The sequence below is a fragment of the Mus musculus genome, chromosome 5 (genome assembly GCF_000001635.26).
Source record: "Mus musculus strain C57BL/6J chromosome 5, GRCm38.p6 C57BL/6J".
Classification (NCBI taxonomy): Eukaryota; Metazoa; Chordata; class Mammalia; order Rodentia; family Muridae; genus Mus; species Mus musculus.
In genome coordinates, this window is record NC_000071.6 from 11850347 (window position 1) to 11857096 (window position 6750).

The 6750-nt window shown below is 43.3% G+C and overlaps 1 pseudogene; it reads left to right on the forward strand.

Moving 5' to 3' along the window:
• Positions 1-4413: 4413 nt before the first annotated feature.
• On the forward strand, positions 4414-5815 carry Gm29755 (annotated as a pseudogene).
• The last annotated feature ends 935 nt before the right edge of the window (positions 5816-6750 follow it).

Here is a 6750-nt window from a genome sequence, read left to right on the forward strand (position 1 = left end):
CTCTAAGACCATCTTCCTTATTCAGGTTTCCTCTCCACTCCTGTAAACCTAGAACCCACAGCCAGAGATGGATTTCTGTAAGTGTCAGGCAGCCTAGGCTACAGAGTGAAGTAAATGTCACCAAGGGGTATACAAGAAGATGGTCTCTTGTGGATAATGTGGCTTACCCCATGGAAACACACTTTATGATTCAATCAGTTCCATACTGTATCCATGCTGCTATGTATTCTCCTACACCTAAATTATAGCACTCTATAAAGCACATTCTTGACTGACACTGTGGACCAGATTTTGATTAATATACAGTCATTGCTCTAATGCTGCTGAGGAAATAAAAACATTCCCAAAGGAATAGGAAATAAATCAGGAAGGCCAGAGCCATGTACCTCAGTTTTGCCTGCAATACAGCATCAGTGACAACCACACAATAGAGATAATGGCTTTCTAAGTCAGGCTTTGAAATGTCATTTGGTAGATGATGTTGTTCTTGAACACACATTTCCTGTGGTTTTTTGGTTTGATTGTTTTGTTTTTGTGCTGTTTAGAGATATTGTTATTTATGTGAATGTTTGTTTTTCCTACTGTATGTCTGCAGCACTTCCTGAGTGTAGTAAACTCAGAGGCCAGAAGAAGGAATAATAACCCCTGTTTTACATGACTGTTAGGACCCATGTGGGTCTTTTGAGAGAGCAGTAGATTCCCTAACCTGTGAGGCATCCCCACACCTTCTGCAGGTACCAATTCTCCTTCTAGTGCATGTGCTATATTAGGTTGACTGGATCACCTCCAAGTAAGTGGAGAAATCTCAGGAGATGTGTAGGTGCAGGTGCTTGAGCTGTGCATGCTCATTCTCCTAGGCTGCCTGGCATTGTATGCAGGGCTCTGTTGTTACCATTGCTCACTGTGTACTCAGGATCATACTCCAGCATCCCTTATTTTCAATTTTAGAGCAGATCTTTCACCTCTAATCTAGGATGACCATGTAGATTACACATATCCTTAAAATTCAGAATTGAGTCTGGCCTCCTGTAGGCTGTGTTGGGCTGATGAAACCTTCTTAGTAAGAACAAAAGTATCAACATGAGCAATGTGGGGAGGAAGCTCAAGAGCAGCCACCGTGAATGGAGCCTGCAGCTGTGGCCACATGTTTCTGGTAGAGAGCATGTCCGTGCAAGTGGGGAACCTAGGAGACACAGGTGCAGCTGACCTTTTCCCATAGCATATCTGGGAGTATATTGAGGAAGAGCTTCTTCCAGATGACTGCTGTCCAATTAATGGAATAGAAATAATTAATTGAGACTGGAGATTAGTCAGAGCATTATAGTGTGGAGGAAGTAATCTACAAATAGTATTGACACACCAGAACATTTAAAATCTCAGCAGAGTATCCAGATAGAGGCTTTGGCTACTCTCTACTTTAGGTCTTCTAATTTTCATGAAGTGACAGAAGTTCATCAGCAGTGTGGAAGCTAAAAGGGGGCCCTGGTGAAGAGAGAGAGGAAAGACCCAAAGCCCAACCAGAGTCCCTTCTATGCTCTGGTCAGGTGGACATGGGAGGGCTGCCAGCCTCTTTCCACTCAGCCCCAGGTGGCCATCCAAGCCTCTGACTAACTCTTTGTTGGGTTGTCAATGGGCAGCCCAACCTGGGAGCCCTGGGGCTACTCTCAAAAGCCCTGGGGTCATGGGAGAGAGGGATGAGGAAAGAGAGGTTCCCAGTCTATTGAGAGTGAGTGTAGCCTTGATGAACAGAGACAATCTATGATTTTAGAGCTTTATTATAGAAAGGCAAGAGAGAGAGATGGGGGAAGGCTAGAGAGAAAGAGAGAGTAAGAAGGAGAGTGAGATGAGAGGAGACAGGGGAGGAGAAGACAGAGGAGAAGAGAGAGTGAGAGCAAGAAGTAAGAGAGAGAGGTGGAGCCAAGCAGCCACCCTTATATTCATTCTTTACTGTTGCTAGGTAACTGGGGAGGAGTTTAGACTGAAGGTAAGAAGCTTGGAAAATTGCCTACTTTACTTCTAGCCATGCTTCCCATGTGGGTGCTGTGGGGGGTGGTAACTTAGGCAGGAGCCAGAGTTCCAGGAGCAAGAGGGCATGTCTACCATATCATGTAGGTGAATTATCACCCTTCAGACCACAGCTCAACTGGAAACAAGCCTGTCTGTGCATAGCCCAATGCCCCACTCAGCAGTACACTAGAACTGAGGTGAGACCAGTGAGAGAAAATTTAGACTACACTAGCATGTTACTATTGTATTTGTGGGGACTCCTTGAATACCTTAGAACCCTGAGGGGCCTGGGTCTTTCTAAGTCCACTCATGTATGGTGGTGTGTTTGGTAAATCCTACCAGATGCATACATTAACCTGGATTTTTATTTACTTTCACATGTGACATGAGTCAATAATCTATGTCAGCCTTTAACAGAATAAACAGTCCTTACTGTACAGTGTAGACTGAGTCTCCTTATTTTCTCTCCCAGATAGCTAAACATTCCCAGTCTTGAAATCATTTTGGAAGCCATTCTCATGAACCAGTCCTGAGATGGCCACATTGTAGGTTGAGTGTCTTCATCCAGCCTGCCCTGTAATTGTTGCAGAAGATGAGGTGGGTTCCAGCCCTGGGATGTAATACAGTTGTAGAGTATTTGCCAGCATTCACAATGTAGTAGGTTCATCTCTAGTCTGGGGGCTATAGCAGAAGAAAAATAAAATAACGAGCAGTATTGCATTTGAGTTGTAACCTACAATGAAAAGAAAGTCTCTAGAGGGGCTGCAAGTCACTCTAACCTCCAAGCTACCCACCCCCAGCTTCCTCCAGGGATTCCATTTGTACTGTCTTTTTGTTAATTTACACATTATTCTAAGGTTGCAAAGAATGTTCACAATTTCAATAAACGACACACACACACACACACACACATACACTCACAAACACAAACATCACATAGAACATAAATATAGATAAAACTCATGAAATGTTTTGGTTGAGATGATCAGCTAATGAGATGCATCAACTGGTATTCATCCTTGGTATCAATCCTAGAAACACAGGTTCCTTCTTAGCAAATAAAAGAGTAGAAGGAACAGATCTTCCACAAGTTCTTTCTACCTGTCTGTCACTTTGTCTCTCTGTCTCTGTCGGTCTCTGTGTCTCTCTCTCTCTCTTCCTCTCTCTCTCTCTCTCTCTCTCTCTCTCTCTCTGTGTGTGTGTGTGTGTGTGTGTGTGTATGTGTGTGCATTCATGAACACATTATAATATTTTCCAATATGACTGGAAAGACTGAAGTGAAAAATATAGTGGAGGTGTATACTGACTTTGGTTAATGTGTCATGCCACCTTGCAGGTAACACTGACAAAGTGGGCTAATTCAATACACCCTTAAACCTGGCTATGCAGGGTTTGCAGTGAGGCTGTCATGTGCATCACCCACCACAGAGAACAGCAAGAGCTTTGTTTATTACATGCTTCAGTTCCCAAGGTGAGGCAAAGTCTCATCCCATTGAGAGTTTGGTAGGACTGGATGGCAGGAAATAAAACAGAAATCAAATCAATCAATGAGAAACAAAGAGGATATTTAAAAGAGTCAAGGAATCCAAGAGCTGGCTCTTTGAGAAAATCAACAAGATAGACAACCCCTTTCCCAAATGAATTAAAAGGCAAAGAGACAATACCCAAATTACCAAAATCAGAAATGAAAAGAGGGACATAACAATGAACACTGAGGAACTTCAAAAAATCATTAGGTCTGGCTTCAAAAGCCTATACTCTAAAATACTGAAAAGAAATCAATATGAAATTGTTGAAATTCTAGATAGACACCAATTACCAAAGGTTAATCTAGATCTAGAAAAGTAACTAAATGATTCTATATTCCCTAAGAGAAAAGAAAAAGTCATCAAAAGTCATTCACTGCCCCCCCCCCCAAAAAAAAAAACAAAGCCAGGGCCACATGCTTTTAGTGCAGAATTCTCCAAGACTTTTAATGAAGACCTAATACCAATAGTCCTCTAAATACTCAACTAAATAGAAACAGAATGATCATGGCCAAACTCCTTCTCTGAGGCCACAAGCAACCTGGTAATTAAATCACACAAACACACAACATGGAAAGGGAATCAGAGAAGAAGTTCCATCATGAACATTCAAATATCACACACAGAATCCAAGAACACATCAAAGACACCATCTAGGATGTTCAAGTAGGCTTCATTTCAGGGATTTAGGTGTTGATAGATAGCAAAGCCCATCAACTCAATCCACCAAATAAGAAAAAATAAATAAAATAAAAATAAGTAAGAAAATTATCATCTTTTGGATGCTGAAAAACCCTACACAACTTCTTGTTAAAAGTCCTCCAGAATAGAAGGATACAAGATACATCCTAAACATAATAAAAGCAATAAATAACCCAAAATGTACTGCATTCTTCACAGAGTGCTCCAACAGAACATAGCTATGGGCTCTCTTCTGCCCCAGCACATAAAGCCAGCTCAAACAGTGCTGCAGACACATGTGATCCTTGGACTCCTGGGCAATCCTAATTGCCTCCTGCAGGGCGAGCTCTGCCTGTTGATAGTGACAGAAGAGGCAGTGCAGGGCAGCCAGGTTGAAAGCAGCATATCTCAGGCTCCTGCCATAACCTTCTTCCCCATTACTTTTTCCCTCTGCACCACTGAGAATCACGTGGTCAAAATAATGCAGGAGGCTGTGCGTTGAGCTGAAAACGATTTGAACACGGAGGTTTTGCTGGGAAAAGGCCAACAGACTGATGAATGCCCTAAAGGACTCTGACCTCCTGCACTGGAAACACAGCTTGTCGGAACTTATCGATATCCGCATTGCACAGAAAACGGCCATCTGGAGGCTGTACGGCCGCAGCACCATGGCACTGCATCAAGCCTGGAGTTGCTGAATGCGGGCGTGCATCAGAACAATACTGAGTCCTTTGCCTTCGCTCTCTGCCATCTTGCAGAGTTCCATGCAAAACAGAGCTGTTTCGTGGCTGCTGGTGAAGTATTAAAGCACTTGAAAGACCGATTTCCACCCAACAGTCAGCACGCCCAGAAATGGATGCTGTGGGATCAAAAATACAGTTTGACAGAGCACTGAATGAAGGCAAATTCATTGGGCTGATTCACTTGTTACAGGAATCACAGCGATTAATGGCATAGAAGGTGAATACAGGAAAGCAGTCGTACTGCAAGCTCAGAACCAAATGACACAGGCACACAAGCTTCTGCAGAAGTTGCTGACGTGCTGTCAGAAGTTAAAGAATATAGAAATAGTCATCAGCGTCCTCCTGTCAGTGACAGAGCTGTACTGGAGCTCTTTCGTCCCCGACTATCGCCATGCCTGTGCTCCTGGAAGCTCTGGCCCTCTCCAAAGAATACCGATTACAGTACTTGGCCTTCGAAACTGTGCTCAACTTGGCTTATGCCCAGCTCATCCTTAGAATCCCGGAACAGGCCTTAACCCTTCTTCACATGGCTATCGAGCCCATCCCAGCTGAAGGGGCTATCCTGGACAAAGGTCGTGCATGTTCTTAGTGTCCAAGTGCCAAAAGGCTTCTGCAGCATCCTATGACCCAGTGAAGAGAGCAGAAGGTCTGGAAGCGGCCATTCAGAAACTCAGTGAAGCCAAGAACTACTTTGCACAAGTCGACTGCAGAGAGCGCATCAGGGATGCTGCTTAATTCCAGGCCAGGCTGTACCACGCTCTTGGCAAGACCCAGGAGAGGAACCATTGTGCCATGATCTTCCAGCAGCTGCACCAGGAGTTGCCCGCCCATGGGGTGCCCTTGATTAACCAACTCTAGACAGGACTCTCTGTTTGATGTTGTATATTTAGGGACTGGGTCATTACATGCTATCTTGTCCATAAACTGTTCTGATAAAAAAATAATAAAAAAATGTTTAAAATTTTAAAAAGCAATAAATAACAAACCAATAGACAGCATCAAATTAATAAGCAATAGGACACCTAAAGGGGATCAGGGGGATGCAAATGGGAAAGAAGAAGTCAAAGGACAGCTATGTGCACATGATATGATAGTATATGTAAGTGATGCCAGAGGGTCTACTCTGCTGGTGTCTTCGTAACCACTGCAAATTTCTAAGCTCCTGCTATGCAGTATCAATTGTTCCAGTATCCCCCTCTACTCTTGACTGTAAAAGCAGAGCCAAGTGGCTGAGGCTGCCAAGTTCTGCTTCTTGCTGGGGCTGGAAAATGCCCCCTTGTTCTATTACATCATCACCAAATCTCCATTTTTAATGATTTCACTCACTGCCTAAGCTTGGTGGTCCTGGAACTTGCTCTGTCTACTGACCTTGAACTCAGAGATCTTCAGGGCTCTGTCTTCTGAATGCTGGGATAAATGGCATGGTCTACCATACCCGGCTCTAAGCTTTCTCTACCTGCAACTCTCTCTGTTCTAGATTGGTCTTGAATTTGGAGATCTCCTTAAGCATCTCATGGCCATAGTTCTTCAAGATATAAATCAAAAGCCAGTGCATTCAGCCTCAAGATCTGGATAACAAGAGGACCCTCCATTTCCAGATAGTAGTTCATTCCACATTAAAAGTACAAATAAAAGTACAAATAAAAACTATAACCAGGTAATAATGCTGAATATCACATAGCTATTGCTAGTTTATGTGCAATAACAATGAGATTAGCTAGTTGGAATCTTACCCTGAGATCATCACTCCCTTAAGCTGCTTATATCCTTCCACACAGGATCCAGCTCCATTT